Here is a 23,064-nt window from a genome sequence, read left to right on the forward strand (position 1 = left end):
ATAATAACGTCCCATTAGATTATTAAGGCAGCATTACAAACTTGAAAATTTTTAATATCGTTTCAAATTCACTGCGACCCAAATACCCAGACAAAAGCGGGCAGCCTCGCGGGCAGCTGATGTAAAAAAAAGACCGAATTATAATTCATAATTTCGTTCGTCGTCGGGCCTCTAAAGAAATTATCCAAAACAGCGCGAGAGCCGGGAGGGGAGTTGAGAGCAAAAAATTGGCGCACGCAAACGAGCCGGAATAATCCGTAACTTGAAAGAATCGCGGCCTCTGCAATGTGTATTGCACCCGCTTTCTCTCTTTCGCAGACCCGACGTACACGCCCTTCGCGAGAGTTTCTATGGCGCACAGGAAAGTTTTTATTTGTGACGTACGTACTATGGCTGGGTGTATGGGATGCTGGTGATCATTGGATTTATGGTGTAGATGCACATACTTTAAACTACTTAGGGCTGGTTTTTTTCGGTAATTTTTTAAATAGCACAAAACTTTATTAGGTTCTACGAACACAAAAAAAATGTTTGCCATCCATTATTATCGAAACTTTTTACGAGTTCAAAAGTTCATAAATGATAAACTAAAAATAATAAGCGATATACATCTAATTATCTGACTCTACAGCGACGAAAAAAAATCATCACAAAACAGCGTACTTCATCCTCCGTCCATACAGTGCACACGAGTCTGCTGGGAAATTAACCCTCCTCGCCATTATAAATTATGTGCCAGCCGTTCCTCGTCATATCACGCACTTACAGCAGCAGCGGCGCGCACACTGTTAGAAATTGTCTGAAAATTCAGACACAATTTGTATCTGAAAATTCAGTTTTTGGTATCTGAAAGAAAAATTCAGATAGCTGTAACTGAAAAATGCTGGTGATGAAAAATTCAGATACGGGTATCTGAAAAAACTTAGAAAACGTTAACGCTCAATACATATTATTTGTATAATATATTACATACGCAAAACTATTTATTGGTATGTTTATCCTAGAATGTTTCGAGTGACATTTTTGGTTTTATGCACATTGATAAAGGAGTAAAAGGGTGTGCAATTAGAGTACTATGAGAGTATAGTGTAAATAGACGTAGGTGTGGCAAGCGATACTAGAGTAAGTGAGAGAAAGAGAGAGAGAGAGAGCGTGTGTACTGCGTATCTCTCCCTGCTGAAGAATCCTGCGGGGGAGCATGCGCACAGAGCGGAAGAAATGGGAAGCTCTCCCGCAGACAGGGCCCGCCACGGGCCTAGCGGTCAGTTGGTGGAAAGCGTCCCGAAATACGCAGCGTCTTGAGCGATTGTATACTTGTATTGTATAAGCTAAATCTAACCTATCTTCAGTTGTTCAACTGATTTCTATGCGTGTATAAACGTATAAGTTATCGGAAAACAGGTAAGTGAGAAAAAGTATACATGCCGATCAAATAAGAAACAAGTTTGCATATATCAGGCATGGCATTACGCATCGCGCGTGCGCACATGGACTGCCATGATTGTTGTAGAACTGCGACGCCCTTGACAGCTCTACAACTGCATTAATAGTAATATTCTAGGAAGATGACTCAGATAAAGCTGCTACGTAAGAAATTAAGGAAAACCATCTAATTCTACTAATAGCAGGTATACAGTGTCAGAATTATTAAAATAAAATTATATAATTATACATCTTTACAAAAGTAGATTTGTTTTCAGGAAAATAGCTGTTTTTACAAACAGTTCTTTTCAATATGAAATTAGAGAAGATATTATAGTTTATTCAAAGGTATAATAATAAATAGTCATATTATTTAAATATAGAATGAGACACTAAATTTAAATATTTAAAGTACTAAATTAATGCAATTTGTATTTTTCAGAATTACATATTACAAATCAATTCTCCGCGAAACAAAAGAATATTTTGCTCCAACCAGAAGAAAACGTTGCATATATATATATATATATATATATACAAGAATTTAAAAGTGCAGTATGCAAAAGCACAAATTAAAAATTGTAATTATTTTTATTTAAATAAATTATAAGTGTATTTTGAAATTAATACGTTCAGAGTGAATTTTTTGTTACCATCAGATTCAGGTGCATTACTGAATATCCAATATTCATATCTAGAAAATTCAGATACACTACTGAATTTTCATACACACCAAATTCAAATACTTTGGTGAATATTTAGTTACAAAATTCAGATACATTACTGAATTTCTACACCCGCGAAATTCAGATACTTTACTGAATTTTCAGTTACATGATGTATGAATATTCACTCACGTGTAGTTGAATTTTTCAGATACGTTACTGGAAAATACAACAGTGCAGGTATTATAAATATGCTCGTGGGCGGCCTCGTGTTTTGGCCTGTAGTGCAGACGATATTTTACCTATAGATATAATATAGGATTGACTGCTGCGAAGTGTTATTGGAAACTATTTTTCTCATCTTGCATAAAAGAGAAATGTAAAAATACGAAACAACAAAAGCAGTTATTGATAATCTAGAGACGCGTGTACAATCGACGTCGGTCGCTATTTTTGTGAAAATATTATTGCTCTTTTAGCCGACGGATATTCCGCCAGTGCGTATGTATGCATTTTTTCCATTGTTTTCGAAATCTCTACGCGCAAAACACTCGCTATACAGCAATTACTTATCAGCGCGAGATTATTTCTGACAGCGAAAGCAATGCGGATCGCCATATTGTACGCGAAATTTGGCTCGCGGCGCACGCAAAGTTCGAGCGTTCAAGTCTAGCTCGCTTTATCTGTCCCCGTGTATTGCTACTTTTTTTTATTCAACCAGCGTGTATAGTTCCGACGGCTTTCGACAGGCGCTTAATTTGCGAACGAATCGCGATGTTTTTTTCGGCCTTGGAATTCTTTTTTTTTTTTATTGGTATCGAACTGTTGCACGCTGCGGAGTTGATTTAATGGATCGCTTCTCTTTTTTCCTGCTACGTTTGATTTCGCTTAACTTCCGTGCTTGGATGAGCGAATCGTTGAAAAACATCAGGTCTCGCCAAATCAAACGATCCGCCACACGTACCGTCGTTGTGGAGCCATATCGAAAATTTCCGATATCAAGGTCTGACGTTCGAGAAACAAGTTCGGAAAGCTCTTCAGTATAAAGAAAAAAAAAGAAAAGAAGCGAAAGGAAAAACTCGCTCGCGAACACCCGTTGATTGAAGTGATTTCTGACGGCTGCTGTGTGCTGCTTCACGAGGAAGAGGGGGCTTAAGGATGCAAATTGAAATTGAAATCCGCGCGCCGTAAGCAGCCTTTCGTGCGCTGTTCCGCTCCTGACAAGACACGGAAGATAGGAATTCGCGCGCGCGTGCGAATTCCGAGGGCCACACCAACGGCACCTCTGCTGCAAATCCTTCAGCGAGAGCCACCGCGAATTCGACTCGAAATTGAATTCTGCATTCTTCGCGCTGCTGCTGCTGCTGCATGCAAGCTCTGCGCGGATCCTCTTTCTTTCGCGCTGCCGCGAGAGAAAGGGGCTGTTTTTCCCTGTGCGTTTGCTTTGCAAGAGCACTTGACCTTTTCCTTTTCTGCGGAAGATACTGTGCTGGGAAAGAATGCTTTTTTGTAGTTTGGAAATTCTATGTCGGTGGCATTTTTCGTCAAATTTTTCACTCGGGAGTGTTGCGAAAATGATTTGCGGGATTCAGAGAGTTGGCAGGTTTTGAATTTCGCGCTGAAAATAATATTCGGAGAAATTTTTTCTTAATTGATTCGTTTGAAAAATCTGGTTTATTTAAAATAGACTGTAATAATAGATATACACCAATTGTTAGACGCTACCATTCTCGTTACCTTTTACCAAAACACGTTCTACTCATTCTTATGTATAAATCTAAAAAAATACAATCGAGTATAAGTAAAAAGAAAACCAAGTCTGCGGCGACCTCTGAAGAAAATTCGAAATCCTCGCACCTGGTCAATCACGTGCAACAGGCCCTCCGCATTATGGCATCTACTTTTCTCCTGTGTATACCACGCGGCCTTTTCACCGCCTTCGTCGCCTCTTCTTCTGCATCGCCGGCCAACTTTCGTCTCGGCTTATTCCTGCTGTTGCACTCGCGCCAGCTTCTTCTTCTTCTTTTGTCAGCGGCTTATCCCCTCGACCCCTGGAAAAAAGCAGAGAGGAAAGAAGGACCCCGCATAGAGTGCCGCAGTAGCGCGCGTATATAACTGTAAAGATTCTTTTACGCGCGTGCGAGAAGAATACAAGCAGCCGGAATTATTCACGCGGCAACGCGAGATGCCTATGCTCTTCTTCGAGTCTCTTTTAGCCATTTTTTTCTCTCTTTTTTTAATACAATATTTGATGGTTGAGTTTTCGGTGCGGCCGTTGGGATGGTCGCAGAGAAGATTTTATTAGCCTCTTTATGTATTCGGGTAAATATTTTCCATAATTTTACTTTTAGTCGTTCGATGTTGGCCATTAACTTATTTAAGTACGTACAAGTGTATTCACGAACCCTGCGCCGATGAAAAATGATGTAAAAATTTTACTAATTTTAATTAGCGATTGCATATTTTATTAAAAATATCTCATACGGGAAGACCATTTCCGAAAAAGCTTGAGCTTTTTCAACTGTGGTATCATAACATGTAAAGCACATTAGAATTTACACTATCGACTATACGCTTACTCTGTAACTACCCTTTCTGAAATTGAACATTTGCAAAATGAAATTCCAGCAACCCTTTCCACCCATCACAACATAATCAAGCAAACAAAAGCTCACCCTACACCGCCACCCGAAAAAAAATTAAGAACCACCTCAGCCCCCAAGAAGCAATATATAACTCCAACAAGAGCAGCAATACACATTCCGAAGTGGGTCAGAATCTCCATTCCTCGCATAGGAATGTGGCTCTCCCTGCTGCAGCAAACGTTCTCCTACCTTTCCACCACACGCGCACATATAGCTATATCCAAGAGGGCGAAGACACAAAAGCGCGCACAAGTGAGAGAGAGAGAGAGAGAGAGAGAGAGAGAGATGAATACGCGCTCTCGCGCATCGCGGCGCGTGTTTATGTAAGGCGTCGTGTATACACGTAATCCGGCATTGCACTTCCGCGCGACGGCTGTCTTCCTACCCTTCCGCAGTGACTCTTTTCCTCCTTTTCATTCTCTCTGTATACACTTGTGCATATATACACACACACACACACACATATATATATATATATATATATATATATAGTTGTACGTGTACACGACGCACGCGTGCATACATGTATGCCCATACGTGTGAAAGGGGATGGGCTCGGTGAGCTCTACCTGCGCGCAGATAATCCAGTGACCCAACAGACGTACGGGATTCATTTCTCTTCTTCTGCTGGAGCTAGTCTTCTTTCCGGGAGCGTAGACGCGAGCCTGTCGACGCCTCTTTTTTGGACTGTTTTTCGCCTATGTATGTATATAACCTCCAGGCTATACGCCCGCATAATAGAGTCTGAAATTTTTTTTAATTATATCTTTTCTCGAAAAACTGGCGACTTGATGAAGTGAATGATTTACAGGCGCTAGTTTTGATTTGTTGATGAGTTTATGTATATCCATTTTGGAAATTGAACTTCTTTCTATTTCAAGAGGCAATGTGACTAATATAGATGTTTCAGTGCAACTTTCAAAGACGATATTCATTTAGCCGATATCTGGTTTGAACTGGGACAATATTCTATAATAGTTCTGATACAATTTAATATTCTTGTTTTCAATATATATAAAATGTCAAAGAATTAGAAAAATAACGTTGCTAACTCCGTTTGAATGTTGAACTTCCGTTGAATTGAGTTATCGTTCCTATGAGTAATTATGTAGAAGTACCATAATAATATATCATTATACTACATCATCATGCGCCTTTACTCCACCTCGTTTATTGCAAAATGTCTTGCTTTACAGTCAAACTTTCGTCATGTTCAAATTGTTGACCTGATTCGTAATGTTTTTTGCAAAATTTACTATTATAAGTAATTTCAATTTATTAAAAAAAATACCGGTAGCCTACGAATACAAACTTAGATTTTATGCTATAATAGTTTTGAAATCTATTATGTATAGGCACAGCAATGCAGTCGGTTCGCCGAATATTACGCATCGTTTTTAAAATAATTTTCGGCAATTATGAAGATGGAAATTATACTCTATGGCGACATACGAGTTCATGAATCGAACTTTGCAAATCAAATAAAATAAATGTGTGTGTATAGCGTATACGCACTTATGAGAGACCGCACACGCGAGCGGCTGTTAAAAGCTAATTTAGGTCGTTGCATTTTTGAAAGTGCAATTTCGACAAAGAGCAAGCATGAAATAACTGCGATTCTTCGAATTGATCGCTTTAAATGAACGGCCCTAATTTAGGGTCATCAGCCACGCGGTCCGGTGTTGATCGTGTAATTAAAGCGAATTAAAGCCTCGATTAGCATTACAAAGAAGCAGTTTACGCTGCACTTGTCGCCCGAATGAAAGGACGCGCTATATCAAGAGCAAGCGGTGAATGGCATTTATCGTTGAAAAATCGTGTTCTTTTACAATACGACCAACGTCAGCCATACAGAAGCTCACAATTTTCCGTTAAATTTCCTTAAGAAGTTTTATCCCTCCAAAGCATAATAAATTCGATTAAAAATTTACGGCATAAGGCGAGCAATAGCTCTCGACCGCGAGGGAAAAAAAGTGTTTTCTGACCGATAAATAACGCTGTGTACGTAGCTCCGCAAAACAGCGCGCACAGCCCGTAAACAATCACGATAACCTCCTCGGGAAATGCACGGGCGCAGTCGCGCTGAATTAGGGCAGCGCGAGCGAGCAGCCGCAAATTGCGACGATATAGTCCCGAGTGTGTGCAGCAGTGGTGCGCGGTGTATATATATAGTGCACTACTAGTCGCTACACGAGAACAGCGAGTCATGGGCATTCCATGATAATTGCCCTCCAGAGCTACGCCGTTTGCCGAGTGGCTAGTCGGCCGCGCGTCGAAGATCACGAAAGTGCGAAAAGGTTATTCGCTCGTTTTCGGAATGCACGAGTCGGAAAATTTTGAATTTCGCGCCAATGTATTTAAGGAATCGAGTCTGGTATCGAAGAAACCCCATATCAGCACTGAAGAAGCCGCGATAAATAGCTACTTAAAAATTTACTCTGCGCACGTACTTAAAAAAGCTGCGCGAACTTCAAGAAGTAGACACAAAAGCTAGAGCATCCTCTCGTCGCGTCCAGTATGCAGCCTCAATAGCGGCGCCGAGTCCAGCCGCACTATATGCCACACACGCGTATACTCCGGGCTGCGCCTGCAGCATATTCAAATTGAATGAGCGAAGGAGCCGCTCGCGCCTCTCTTAATAAGCGCGGAATTGAATTAACGCGCGACCAAGCGAGCTTCTCTCTCTCTCTCTCTCTCTCTCTCTCTCTCTCTCTCTCTCTCTCTCTCTCTCTCTCTCTCCCTCCCTCTCGATATGTGCGCGCTACTGGTATTGTGCAAGAGCGAATCTGCATTGTAGCAGCCTTATGTCGCCTAAGTTGATCAGCCGTGACGGGAAATCAGATTTACAGCGACGCTAATGCTTAGTTTGATTATATCACTTATATTTAAAATTTGAATTTTCACTCGTTCCATGTACTCATATCGTGTACGCGTGGCCCACATATGTTCCAGACTCTGGTGCACATCTGCACGAGAAATATTCGGAGCATATAAAGTAAAGCCGCCGCCGGAAGTAAGTACAGCGTTGCTTTTTCTCCCAATAGCCCGTGAAATCTCCGCTAATCGAGCGGCGCGTGCACACGTGGCTCGGAATATTACGAGGATACGGGGGTATGTATAGCTGCTATGGCTGCGGCAGTTGCTTGTTTGGCTATAGCGTGGATAATCGATTCTCGGGACTTTCGATGCAGCTTCGACTGTGACGAAATGCGGGGATGTAAACAGTCCTGTATTATTTTTGTAATTAGATGACTGTAAAAATGTAATGTGCTGGTCATTAAATTTATGATGGCTCATACGTGAGCTGTTTATTTTAACTGCTTTCATATATAGCGGAAGAAAATGATCGATACGCGCGTCAACTTCTCTTTGTTCATTACATCTACCAACTGTAAGTTTTAATTATAATTAACTAGATTTTAGAAATTAAAGTCGGTAGGTATAACTTTCGCTGTTACAATGCCGCTACCCTAAGCGGGTCTTGGGCGTTGTCGTCCAGATCGGACGGATGGGTGCCTATCACCACTAAACAGCGCGTCCTTAGGTTGCGGATAGAGGAACAGCCCCTGAGAAAGAGGTTAGCTGCGAATAAATTGAATAAGCAGCCGCGGACAGCCGATAGGAACAGGCGTGGGTGTGATGAGCCCACACTGTCGAACGCATTCATCTAGAAACACTACTCAAGCACCACAACCAAAAAACCCTTCACATTATCTCTTATCTCTCAATCTATCTCTTTCATCACACATTACAAAAATAGGCAAAAATACTGCTGCCGAGGAGGATGCGGGAGCGATAACAACTGCCCCGAAAGGGGATGTGTAGAATGATTCGTCACCTGGTCTTACGCGGTAACGATGCCAGCGAAGACGCGCTGCCTTGCAGGGGGGCGTTAGGATGCGAGAATGAAACCGTAGTGTGTCTGACGACGAGTTGACACTGTCCTCGTCAAAGTCGGAAAGCTCTCATACTTAGTTCTAGAGAGGTATAGGGGTTATCACCTCTAGAACGGTGGACTCACCTGTGATCGGAACAGGATCCGAAGCGCGCGGGTTTAACTTACTATCATGGGTCAAAAAAATCAAATCCGAACCAAAAGGGACTTAAGTGTCGGAACTTGGAATGTTCGCAGTCTATACAGAGCAGGCGCGTTTAAAGAACTCGTAAAGGAAGTTGATAGGTACAATCTAGATTTGGTAGCAATACAGGAATCGCGGTGGCCAGATGGCGGAGTACTAGCATCGGGTAACTTCACGTACCTGTATGGGGCCGGGAGTAGGGGATCTCTAGGCATCTGATTTCTCGTAAGCAAAAGCATCATACATTCGGTTAAAAGTTTCAGATCCGTCAATGATAGGCTCTCGTACATCATTATCGAAGGTGAATGGTATAGATATGTATTTATTAATGTACACTGTCCTACGGAGGACAAAAAAGAAGAAGCTAAGGATCTCTATTGCGAAACTTTAGAGCAGGTAATCGACCAGTTCGCGTCTTACGACACAAGAATAGTATTAGACGATTTCAATGCTAAAATAGGTAGGGAGGAAATGTTTAGGCCTACTATAGGGATGGAAAGCCTGCACGAAGTCAGCAATGATAACTGTATTAGGGTCATCAATTTCGCGGCGGCAAAAGATCTTATAATCAAAACTACGTGTTTTAAGCACAAGGACATACACAAGGCAACGTGGATATCGCCGGACGGGGCCACACAGAACCAAATTGAGCATTTCCTCATTGAAAAAAGACGTCATACTAACGTTCTCGACGTAAAGGCTTACAGAGGGGCAGATAGCGACTCGGACCACTTCCTAGTAGTAGCCAAATTAAGAGCTAGACTAGTAGCGATTCAAAATAGTAAGCGTGAGCAAACAAGGTAGAAAGCTTCGATATTGAGAAGCTACGAGATAGAACAGAGCGAATTAGGTACCAGATAGAAATTAATAACAGGTTTCAGGCATTTGAAGAAGCTAACACATCGCCGGAGGGGAATGACGAACCGAATAGCTTATGGGGGGACATCGAAAAAACGGTAAAAGAGGCCGCGAACAAAGTACTGGGTACAAAGAAAAAGCCAAAGAGCTAAACCATGGTTTGACGAAGAGTGCGAACTCTGGTTTGAAAGTCGCAAAAAGGCTAAATTAGATAGCTTACAAAATAGAAGCGATAGGACCGTAGAAGAGTATTCTAGCGTAAGGAAACAGACGAGCGCGATCTACAGAAATAAGAAGCGAGAGTATCAAAAGAATCTTATTAGGAGAATAGAAACTAACAGTAAGGAAAATAACCCCCGCGAAATGTACAGAGGGATTAACGCCATCAGAAAGGGTTTTAGGAGTAGAGCGCAATTGATGAAGGACGAAAACGGGGACCTCGTAACAAATGACAACGAATTACTGTCGCTGTGGAAAAATTATTTCGATAAATTATTAAACGTGCACGAAAATAGTGAAGAATTAGGGGACGAAATTCACACTGCTGAACTCCACGTGGAGGAACCGAGCTACCAAGAAGTAGAGGCCGCGATTAAAAAACTAAAACACAACAAAGCCGCGGGAAATGACTTTATACCAGATGAATTACTGAAATATGGGGGCGTCGAGCTCACTTTCAAAATCTATAAACTAGTACGTGCTATCTGGAAAAATGAAACAATACCCGAAAATTGGAAGGAATCTATCATTATACCGATTTTTAAAAAGGGGGATAAGACAGACTGCAATAACTATAGGGGTATCTCACTTTTAGCAACGTGCTACAAAGTTCTGTCAAACGTAATACAAGCTAGACTCACTCCATTCGCGGAAGATATAGTAGGAGATACTTTTGAAAAGGTTAGCGAATTCAGGTATCTGTGTACGACCATAAATGATAGAAACGAGATTAATGTCGAAATAAATAAGAGACTCCATTCGGGTAATGCTTACTTCTACGCCGTGAGTAATTTACTTAAGTCGAGGCTCTTGTCTAAAAACGTTAAAATAAGAATATACACGACAATAATACTGCCGGTGGTTCTGTACGGGTGTGAAACGTGGGCTCTCACTAAGCAGGCGGACAACCGTTTTAGGGTATTTGAAAATAAAGTCTTGCGAAAAATATACGGGCCGAAGAAAGATGCGGAAACCGGGGAATGGAGGAGACTACACAACGATGAGTTACACAATCTGTACGCGTCACCAAATATTAACAGAATAATAAAATCGCGCAGATTGGGATGGACAGGGCACGTAGCGAGAATGGGAGACGACCGTACGGCAGCGCGTGTCATGAAGGGCAGGCCGATGGTAACGCGACCTCTAGGTAGACCTAGACGTAGATGGGAGGACAACGTAAAAACGGATCTAGTAGAAATAGGACGGGTGGGTGTCGATCGGAGAGGTGCATCTTAGGTGGGGTTGACACAAGATAGGGCAGCGTGGAAGGCTTGCGTAGATGAGTCGATAAACTTTCGAGTTCCAAATGCCACGTAAAAAAAAGGTATAACTTTCGATTTTTTGATTCTTGAAATGAGAAATAGCACGTACAGTAATAATTAATGACATCTATTGAATTTGTATAACTTTATTTTCGCACTCTCCAGAAAAATCGCGCAATATTATATTAGATCATTTATATTCTTGACTTACTCTATAATTTGAATTATCACATTTATAAACTTACATTAACAAAATCGTATTTTGTGCATTTCACTAACATAAAAAAACGCGCCCAACGTAATTTATTGGCGTTTAAAGTTATAGTACGGGTAGTTTGACCCCTAATGGAATCATTCACCAAGAAATTGTTTTTTTGCAATCAATCAATTACGCAACGTTATTTTCAAATATTCAATACGAAAAATATCAAATTGAATTAATCCAATAAAAAAAGTCTCAACTACTATACTTCCCATAAATCTCTAGAAATGCTACGTTTCAGTATGGGGGTACAAAGCGCGACGTGAAGCAGACCGTATCGGAAACTACTATATATACCTATAATATATACATATACGTTTCTAACACAACAACGCGTACACACACTCGCGATCCTAAATCAGATACACTTTAGTGCATTAGTATGAATCGAAGCAAGGAGTGAACATTAACCTTCAAAGAGTCCAGCCGTCGTCGCGGTTCGATGCATCCGTGAAATACAAGTAGGGGAAGGGCGAAATTGGCCGGGCTGATGCAGCCGTGGTGGTTGTTACTAAACATAAGGACTCGTCGTCGACTATGCCGTACACAACAAGGGGTCGGACAATCGAGCGAAAATGATAAATAAGTGCCGACTGAAATCGAAGTTATAAATGCATTGTGCGGTGCGGAGGAGTGAAACACTCGAGTTGAATAATACTTTTTTAACGCTCGCAGCATATGTCCCTCGAATTTACATGAAAACCGAGGCAATCCAACTTTCGAGAGCATCAATAATTTACCGCAATTGCCAGTACATTTCGCGGAAACTCGATGAACATACTAAAGAAGGCAAAACTAAAAAGAACTTTGGCAATCAGCAACTTCAAGACGAAGCTGCGGCGTATAATAACAACGCAAATAACGTTCAATTCCACCTCGGTACAGCGCGGGGCGCGACGACTCAGTGCCTTCCAGGACAATGACGTCGCGTTTAACGACGAGACACTCGCGCAGTCAAGTATGTAGCTGGCGTTGCATCGGGGTCCACTTAGGTGCCCGACCATTGTTGCGTCAACACAGATGTTATCGGGAAGAGGAATATAAGCGCGCATATGGCGCCGGAATTATAAGGGCCGATCTCTTTTGGTGCGGCAATCCGTGAAGAGTGAAAAGTAAGCACTCGACGAGCGAGATGCGATTAGGCCAGAGAGCGAGAGGTTTGGCCGGTAAGCTTGCGCTTGTTATCGCATCATATTACGCTTCGTTGAGCTGCCAAGATTTGCGCTTTTCGAATATTTCTAACTTCTTTGGTTATACCTGCGGTATACCCACACAGCATGAAAGATTTCAATGAAATATTTCGAAATATTTCAGTGAAATATATCCACGGAATATTTCTGAAACCTTCCAGTAATATTCCATAGAAGAGCTATCAACCGACTCAATGGAAATATTTCGTGAAATATTGCTCAGGTTTATTTACTTAATAATACACTGAAATATTTTGTGGAAGATTTTTGGAATCTTTTTTAAACATTTCTTTGGAACTTTTGTAACGAATTTTTAAACATTTATCAAAAAATTTATGAAATATTCCATAGATATATCTTGTAAACTTTTACATAATTATTTCTTCATTATTACAATGGAATATTTCTTAAAATATTTATGAAATAATTCTTTAATATTTTATTGGAACTTTTCAAATAAATTTTGGATATTTCTTGAAATATTTCAGGATTATTCCATACATATGTCTCGAAAACTATCATGTAATTAGTTCGGAAATATTCCAATGGAACATTTCTTGAAATACTTATGAAATAATTCTTTAATATTTTATTGGAACTTTTCAAATAAATTTTGGATATTTCTTGAAATATTTCAGGATTATTCCATACATATGTCTCGCAAACTATCATGTAATTATTTCGGAAATATTCCAATGGAACATTTCTTGAAATACTTATCAAATAATTCTTTAATATTTTATTGGAACTCTTAAAATAAATTTTAACTCTAGCTGCCTGCGCATGAATTCACACTGGATCAATTATGTGTTTGTACCTGCTGTCAAACTATGGAGTTATTCTTTATATTCAAAAACAAAAGGGGTTCGAATTAACGAATTAACAGTTTATCCGCTTACAGATTTCAATTATTTTTCGTATAATTTGATCCAAAAGTTTAATATTACTAACATTAACTAGTTTACGAAAGAAATAATTAGGAAATAATTCCGAAATATTTTAAAGAAATTTTCTGAAAGTTTTCTGGAATGTTCCGGAATTATTTTACTGCAAATTTTCCAGTAAATATTAAACACTGAAATAATTCAGAAATAAATCAGAAATATTTTAAAGAAATATGTTACGGAAGCTTGCTTAAATATTTCAGAATTATTTCAAATACAAATCCCAGGAGACTGCGTGCCACAAAATAATTTAGAAACATTTCAGAAATATTTCAAGAAAATATTTCATGAGAGATTTGCAAGGCGGGGCATTTTATGAAATGATATTATTGCAGTAATATTTCTGAAATATTACGTGAAAAATTTCAGAAATATTTCTGAATTCTTTCAAAAAATATTTCAATATAGGAATTCGAGGAACATAAAATTATTTCAGAAATATTTCGTCGAAAGATTCCTGGAAGATTTCAAATATTTAGTTCCAATATTTCCGAAATATTTCGGAAATATTTCATGCTGTGTGGGTAAGCACAGATGGCGCGCGCGGAGATTTTGTAATTATAAAAAAGATGAAGTTTAAAGATTCAAGCGCCAGTACGATAAAGAAGTTTATCGTGCATAAAAAGCGACGTAAAAGCCCCTTACTTTTCATTCCGCGATCTCGTAAAGCACCGGTGCACGCTGAATATATACTTCGAAAAAAAGCCTCTAGCGGAGAAAGAGCCCGACGTTGTGAGAAGAAAGTATTGCTTTCTCTCTCGAAACACACGCGCCTATACCTATGTCTTCCATCAAGGAGAAAAAAAATCCGCTCACACCTCGACACCGAAAAATGCATCCCGGGCCCATATACCACGAAAAAAGAAACACACCGTAAGAAGGGAACAAGACTGCACCAGCAGCGCGCGAAGAAGCCAGAGAGAGTAGCCTGGTCGAAAAAGGAGGTTATAAACGTTCTCCCGGTGAGTATCTCATCCGCTGTAAAGTTAAAGTTGCTTCTGTAAACCTCAATTTCCGTGCGGCTTGCGTGTACATATGACGGCAATAAACTTTTATCCCGCGCCCGGCGTTTTATGATAATGGAGAATACGGTCAGAATGGGGAGGTCGCATCGGCGTGTACGTAGTAGCACTCTTATAAAGAGCGCCACCTAGCGGCGTGTGTATGTGTGTGTGCGCCGCGCGCCAGCTCGATTTCGCGCCACGGGGTTATTTTCCGAGGCAGCCGAACGATTATTACTCGCACGCATCTCTCAATTACGACGATAAATTGTCCGCCGAGCTCTCTATGACCACGACGATGACGACGGCCAGGAGGAGAAGAGGCACTTTTCTTTTAAGAGCCTGATTAACCGTACTGCGCAGTATAACGTGAATCAGAAGAGCAAGTACGTATTACGTTATTTCTCAAAGCCTTTACTCAATGATTAAAAAATCAATCAAGGTAAATTAAAAGAATTGTTATATCGCATGACTGTACGAAGAACACACAATGTACGGATCATATCGTCAAGCTCATTAATAAAATGTTCAATCGGCCAATCAATCTCTTAATTATAACCGGGCGATTTCCGCAGCACCAAGGCAACAATTACTCGCACGCATTTCTCAATTACAGCACGATGCATTTATTGGTCAACGCAAGCTCTCCCGCTATTTATACACAGAGCTTGATTAATAACGATACAATAACGCGAATCACGAGCATTAGTGACTTTCCGAGACTGGCCTCCCGTCAAACATATCCATTTATTCCGATGGCGTATTCACACTTGCGGGCCGCCAAAATTTTAGCCAAAGTTGTCATTTCGTCGCTCGTAAATTCACACGTTATGGATATATGCGGGCGTAAAAATTTCAAATTATTTTGCGGACGCGAACAGGCCGATGAAATTATTTACTCCGGCGCTTATACGCTTCTCGTAAAAACATTGTTATACAACAGGAAATATCAATATCCAAGAACGAAACAGCGTAATTATGCCACTGGACAATAAAAGCCGAAATAACTCGCTCCTACGTGAAAATTTCCGATCGCATACGCACGCGCGAAATGGCGCCCAAAGGAAAATGGACGCGCGCGAGAAAGCATTCGCCGCGTGATGATCCACGTCGTTTCCCATACACATCCTGGGAAGAGAGGGCTGTTCTCTCGTCGCTTCTCTTCTACTTCGAGCTGCGGAAAATTGTTTCGTCCTAGAGCCGTCGTTCGTACAGTGGAGCGCAAAAGGCAAGATGCGCTTATACCATATATCTATAGGAGAGTATGGGTAGTGGCGATGGTGATCGGGTCGAACGACTTTCTCCCTGCAGACGGTGGCTGTTTCCGAGAAAATTCGTTGAAGGTGATTCCGCTTCTCGAGTTTCCTGTTATTTTTTTTCTCTATTATCTGCTCGTGAATTTTGATCAAGAATTATTCTATAAAATAACAAATGCTATTATCGTCAATGATAGTTTCCAGGCATATCCTCTCTTTAAAAAATGATGGCCTTTGTTGTGAAACATTTAATACGTGATTCTGATTGGTTGCTCGTTGGTTGCCTAAGCAACGAGATCAGAACCGCGCTTTAAATTCATAACCCTCAAAACAGTCATAACTCATAACCCTGGTAGAAATATTTTAGGTGTTTAAAATAAAATGCGGGAACCTTGATAACAGATAAAATATATGTAATATAACTAGCAAGAAATTTTAGTAAAAATTAATCATTACCAAGAGTGTGTAGTATTACAACATGTGTATTGAAAAGTGGAACCCTAACCCTATTTGAAATAGTAATAAAGTGTGTGAATATTATTTAGTTTTTTTTTGATATGTTAGTGAGAAGTTCAATTAAAAGAATAAAGAGTTTGAAGATATACTGTGTCTCTGTGCCCAGAGTAGCCCTCGGTGAGGTTTGAGAGGTGAATTTAAAGAAAAGTTCAGTACCCGAGTCAGTAAGTTTAAGTCTATCATTATACTCACAATGCCCTTTGAATTGTAAAACAGCTACTAAACAACTAAAATATGACACTGCCACTTCCTATGTTACCTAGAAATATGTAACCTAGATGATTCTGATTTAACTGTTTTCGTTCATATTTTCACATGAAGGCTCATGCGAATTTTTAATTGAGCAGGTCAAATTTTACTTATAGCCAGTTACGCAGAAACTACTATCTCTAGCACATTGTATTTCTGGATTCCGGCGTATTTTTACATGGAGAAAGTGATAAATGTTTTGGCTTTTTTGTCAAGGTATTAATTAGAATTTTGACTTTTAATAGTTGTGAGAGATTTTGAGACCGATACCTGTTTTTCCATTTTTATCATTCATTTTTATCATATCATCTTATGGTGGATTTTCTACCAGTGTTATTAAACAGAGATAGAATCAAGAGCGCGCGAAGCGCGCCTTCATTCCTAGTTATGTTTAAAAATAGTGGTATCGAATTGCTGTACGATTGTAATATTGTCAAACGAAATAGTCATATATTCCCAACAACTTTCCACCCAAACTGTACGCGTCGTTCGCAGCATATGCAGACGCATCGATGCAGTTTTTTCACTAGCCCTGTCCTGTCCTATCAGTCATTTCTGCACCCTGTTTGTAATACATTGGGAAAGATGAATGGCCTGAAAAAACCTGCACGAATATCGCTCGCGCGTACACGTGCTATATTTACAAGTTCCTCTTGGCTTTTTCTCTGTTCGTTAATTTCGATGCAGTGAACGCGGAAGCAAAAAACTTACTGGACCATCTGCAGTATATTTATTCTCCATCTCATACATAGCCACGAAATGTTTTCCGGTGATCCACGCAGAAACGACGTTAGTGCACGCGGGAACGATATCATCGCCGAGAATGCATATTTTACAGAGGCCGTCGTAAACAAGCGCAGAATATTATCAGGATTTAAAAAAGTTTCTAAACAGACGCTTCCTCAATACATCCTCGATATACCTATGAGGGTAAAACTCCGCGGGGGCTATCTCCCCAGGCCGCTCTTTTCTTGCTGCCGCCTCGATTTTGATTTCATACGACCCCCGGGAGCCACGTTGCGGAAGCGATCGACGCTTTTCCATCAAATGTACGAGACGCTTTTCCATTTTCTGCAGCCGTGGATGATTTTTCGTTGTAGTTCGGATAGCGCTATCTTCTTGATTGTTCGTTAGAGCGATTGTTCTGAATTTTTTGTAAACTTTTGGTGATTGGAAAATTGGATATTTTTCTTGCGTTTTTTTATAGAGGCATTATTATGTTATATACATAACTCATTACAATATCAACTTTTGTTCTTTTCAGGTAAGAATATTACACCAGTTACTATCCTCGATTGCTCTCTGTTAGATAGCAAGTAAATATTAAATGAATAGCTATATGCAAATATTTAAATTACTTTTATTCTAATAAAATTTCAATTTAAATAAAAGCATTAATCTTTCGATATGAGTTGTTATATGTACGAAAATGGAACTTTTTATTAGTTGATTTTCTTGTAGGATGTAATGCATGAAAGGATTTTATAATAAGAGCAATAGTTTTTACTTCAAATTTTTACACATATATATCTTAAAAAAATGAAAACAAATTCAAAGAAATAAATAAAAAAAAATCATTTTATGCACTATTTCAAATTTTTATTGTATCATTAGTGAAAACAAAGATTTTTTAAATGAAGCCCAGAAAATCATTGTGGATTCCTCTTTACGCTATACGAGAAAAACGAAAAGAATTCACAGTGTATATATATATATATATATATATATATATATATATATATTCATCGTAAAAAATAAAGCATACAAGCACATTTCTGTACTTTTAGAAACTGTTTCTTTCTCTTAGGTATAGAGGTAGCAATATGCCAAACAAAGCATACACATTACACACTCGCCCGAGTGTTCAGTCCATCCACTTTATCTGCATGACAAACTCCGAAGGAACCGGTTGAATTTATCAACCTCGGTTCGCATTATCATAGAGAATCATATAGCATTATATGAGCGCGGAGAGCCATGACTTATCTCCCTCGATATTCCCAATATTATCCCTGCGGCCTTTATCTATCATTTGAATATTTCACGAGGTCGCTGTGAGAATCATTTAAATTTCAAAACGCCGACGTCGGCCGATAACGTTATACTTCGACTACCTATACTCTCTCTCCCTACTTCTGGCACTTGTTCGATAGGGGCTGAAAAAAAGCGTATACGAAGAACCACCTGCGCCTGAGGTTCTACTTTCGCCTCTGATGGCCGCCTCCTAGAAATTTTGCGGAAGATGTTCCCGTTCATGCGAATGGGCTGATAACGTATAAGTTTTAACGAAAAAATCGGGCTGAAGCAAACTTTAGAATTTCCGAGCTTTGCTTCTGAAACGTGAATATAATACTCGCTCAGATTTATGGGAAAATGAGATATGAATAAACAAGTGCAACGTCCGAAGGAAAGTCCCAAAATCTGCGCTGCTCAGCCGAAACACACAGGGGGCAAAACAGTTTTCGCTATATGTAGTCTACTTCCGAGAGCTATAGCTGATTACACGCGAAATTCACGTATCCGCAAGTCTGAAATCTGGAGGCAAAGCCGAGCGAGCGCGAAATTCGAATTTTGTTCAGGAAGCGGAAGAGACGGCTCAGTCGTTCTGGAATTCGTATATATAGAAGAGCGACTCGATTCGTTCGGCGCAGCTTTTCGAAATCTCTGATGTACAGACGCGCACGCCTGGCGGGAAAATCGTGGGTAATGAGGTGAGAGTCTTCAAGTTCGCGGAAGTTATTTTTCAAACCAGACTTGCTTACGGATAGCGCAGGCCAGCCACTGAATAAAAATAAAAGCGACAAGATGAAGAATAATATAGGTGCGCGTATATACATGAGATAGAGAGAGAAAATAGTGGAACATCGGCACTCGCGTGATTCGAATTTCAAGAGGGCGTCGAAATAGGCCGCGCGCTCGTGCTGCACTCGCCGCTTCTTCTCTTTTTCCTCTTTGCATTTCGGCAACCAGCCCCTCGTGAGCTTTTCCTCACAGAGCCACGGAGCTTTATTTGTTTTTTCGACGGATGAACTCCACCGCTGAAGATTTAAGGAAAATCAGGGAAAAATGAAAAATACGTATAATCAAGTGGGCTGCGCGCGCGCAGGGTTCAACCGGATAAAAGTGAAAATAGGTGGTCGTTGTCGTGGAAAGAGATTTTTTTTCGATAAGGTTCCATTGTCTTTGTTGCGAAGCTTTCGCGAAGTTTCCGCGCCTAATTTCACAATTTCTGCTGCAGTATAATTTAAAATTTTCTCACTTCCAAAACAAAGCCGACGAATTTTCCAAATTCCATATTATTCTAATCAGTCCGCAGAGGAACAAAGTTAAAAACAAACATCGGCTTCCGGCAATTAATTGAACCCCCCCCCCCCCCCCTCCAAACAACGGCGTACACGCGACCAGCGCAAACATATCGCCAGCCGCGCGCGATATGCCAAAAAGAGCCGAGAGCGCAGCCGAATCGGGAGCTATAGAGTACACAAGAGGTTCGCTGCTGCGATATACGTCGGGCGTATACCTATATATATATGAGCGAGACGCGGCTCTCTCTCTCTCTCTCTCTCCCTCTCTCTCTCTCTCTTTCCCGACGTATAGATCCTTGAATTTATCGTCCGCGATGAGGATTTCGTGCTTGCTCTTATACGCGCAGCGCTCGTTTGTTTTTGTCAGCATCTCCGTGCTTTTCGTTATATTCGCACGGATATTTCCGATATCGCCTTGTACTTATATATATAGAGTCTATCCCTTTTTCGCCGCGGCTTTTACTCGTCCTCTGCGTCGACTCGCTGAATTTTGACGGATTTGGTCATAGCAGTGGTGTATCTTTGCTTTTTATTTTTCAGAGCAAACATCGTTATAACTCAGCACAGGCACTGCAAAAAATTCCGTTCAACCAGCAGCTGATTAGGCTATAATTTCGCATATAATAGGAAAAGGCCACTTTCCTCGGCCCTCGATATACAAAGCCTGTATCACATGCTTATAAAGCCCACCTTAGCCCGGTATATACTCAAGATCGTCGTCGCGTTATCTCCTGGCCGAGATCTCGGCGTGGAGGGCCTTTATGCATACGCTCGTTATTTCATCGATATTCCGTACTTTTTGCACTGCCCCCCGTACGTGGGTGTATGTACATACGTGCGCGCAGAGCAACTTTGAACTCGGCTGACCCCCTCCTGTCGTCGTCGTTTGTTCTCGCTCGCGCTCTTCCGGCTATTTACATACTACACGTATCCCTATATATGTATCCGAAATTAAGCCAACACTTCAGTCTCGACGTCGCAGAGTGAAACCGCCGGGGGATGAAGAATAATCAGAATATTGGCTTCTACAGAGTCTACTGTAATATACTGTCAAAATCTAGCCTGCACGATTGCATGAAAGAAAGCGGATACATTCACGAAAATGCAGGATGAAGAAAAAGTAACAACTAAATATTCAATAGAGGGAGCTACTGAAGTCTTTTTGAATGTTTTCTGTTTCCTGAAGTATTTTATGTTGTAACAAATAGAATATTAAGTATTTTTTATATTTTTGTTGCATCAAACATTTTAGAACTTTTCAGGCTATATTGATCCTTTTTTCATACTATGGGTAAACTTTTGTTAATTATTTCTTTATTCTAAATTTAAAAATTGTATCAGCACAGTATGAAATAACTGTTGAAGTAATCATGATTTGTTTAGCACGTTTTATAAAAACGTGGTTATGTTAGCGTGACATAAGTAATAAGCAAAGCAATCATAATCGGCTTTCGCGGTCATTTTCGAGATTTTCGATGTATTCGTAAATCCTTCAACTCGCTTCATATTATGTGTAGATTTTTCTCAATTGAATTTGCTTACGATTAACTCATGTGTTTTCAAATTGCAACTTGCGATTTCTCCATACTATCGAATGTTTTACACAAATAATTTGGTATTTAGCATACTCATTAATCATGACTTGTAAGACTGACAAATTGATCGTCTGATAGCGATGATATACAATAACGCTAATTTATTTACCAATCTGCATAATTTATCTTCGAAGATCACCTAAGTGAATTATAATCACTTTATAAACAGCACACGATGCTTTTGCTAATGTGTACTATTGAAATGTATTTATACCTTATCGCCTATACTTGTGCATGTATAAGAACCGAGTAACTTGGAAAATTTACATAATGAAAAGCTCACTCTAACCTGAAACGTCAGTTTTTAAATGAACCATACACCTATATACATACATTTTTCTATTTACATCTCACGCCCTCCTTTAGCCTGTCGACCTGTTTAACGGTCCAAAGTAACCAGCTTGCAAATATCGATGCGGCAAAATCGGCGCCGCTAATTAGTACATCCAGTTTATAAATAAGGTCGAGTCGTTTTGTAAACGTTGGTGGCTAGAGGCAAAGTACGAAGGTGGCAAAGAGAAATGCGCGATCGCGCAGTTAGGTCTGGTAATTAAATAGCTGTGGGATGCACAAGCTGGTAAGCGCGAGAGGAGAGAAGAGAGTTTACTGTCGAGATGACGAGATTCCCAGGCTGCAGGGCTACGCCAATTTCAGACTTACGGGGGGAAAGTTGGTCACAGGGTTAAATGAACAAATAAATAAGCCGGTTGAGCTCTCCTTTAAACATAAGCCATATCTTTTCCGACTTGGCGAGCGGGATCGATTGAAGTTTTACTTTTTGTCGCTTCGGAATCTGCCTGAGTAGGATAGAAGAATTTCGAGGCTGATCGGATTATCCGTCTTTTGCTCGACTTTTTTCGAGGATACATTTAAAAGAAATGCATCGAATCTTCGAGTGTAGTATAAAACTTCTGAGTATAATTCTTTTTGTTTGCAACATGCGTTAGTTTTGACATTTTTGTTCATATACAGGAGGTTTGTGTATAGAAATAATCAAATCCTCTGAAAAGAATGATTTACTTATTAAATATTAATAATTAACCCAATAAAAGAAGTTTTATGTATTTTGGGAGTAATACAACGTCTTGAGTTGTACAAGTCAGATTCTTAGTTGATAATATAAGTCAGAAAAAAATTGCGCATCATTTCAAAATTGAAATAATCCCTAAGTAGTCTATTCAAAAATTCACTGCACAAGCAAGTACTGTTTAAAATTTGCTAATTTATACATGCACTCATATCTACTACCTCTTTTCATCGAGTTCTTACCACGGCCTCTTTCAAATTATATATATTTAGCCAGTATATATCGACGGCTGAGTGGAATACCAACGTATCCCGGCCGCGGCTCCGAGAACCCAAATTAACTTAAATTAAACTAAGATAACGCGTACACAAATTATCACAACTAATGTTAGCGACCGTGGAACATTGCATTTTTATGCTATAAGCAAGTTATTTATTGTTTATTTATCACTTAAAGAATTTTGCTCGTTATCAGCATGCATTCGTTTAATTTTCGGGTTTCGGCCATAGAGAGCATAATATAACCCTGGACGCTCTATAAATAGTCTTGAATTTCTAAAAAATTTT

At 39.9% G+C, this 23,064-nt stretch overlaps 1 protein-coding gene and 1 long non-coding RNA gene across 3 annotated transcripts in view; one reads left to right on the top strand and one right to left on the bottom strand.

Annotated features, from left to right (window-relative positions):
- LOC100114925 (connectin) overlaps positions 1–23,064 on the top strand; it is a 237,217-nt gene that overhangs the window by 17,483 nt on the left and 196,670 nt on the right. The window lies entirely within an intron of this gene.
- On the bottom strand, positions 3,728–15,951 carry LOC116417113. The gene is made up of 3 exons (XR_004227381.2): positions 15,796–15,951; positions 3,945–4,138; positions 3,728–3,864 (listed from the first exon to the last, which is right to left on the bottom strand). It is a non-coding gene; the product is annotated as an uncharacterized LOC116417113 (long non-coding RNA).

Source organism: Nasonia vitripennis (assembly GCF_009193385.2).
Source record: "Nasonia vitripennis strain AsymCx chromosome 4 unlocalized genomic scaffold, Nvit_psr_1.1 chr4_random0006, whole genome shotgun sequence".
Taxonomy (NCBI): Eukaryota; Metazoa; Arthropoda; class Insecta; order Hymenoptera; family Pteromalidae; genus Nasonia; species Nasonia vitripennis.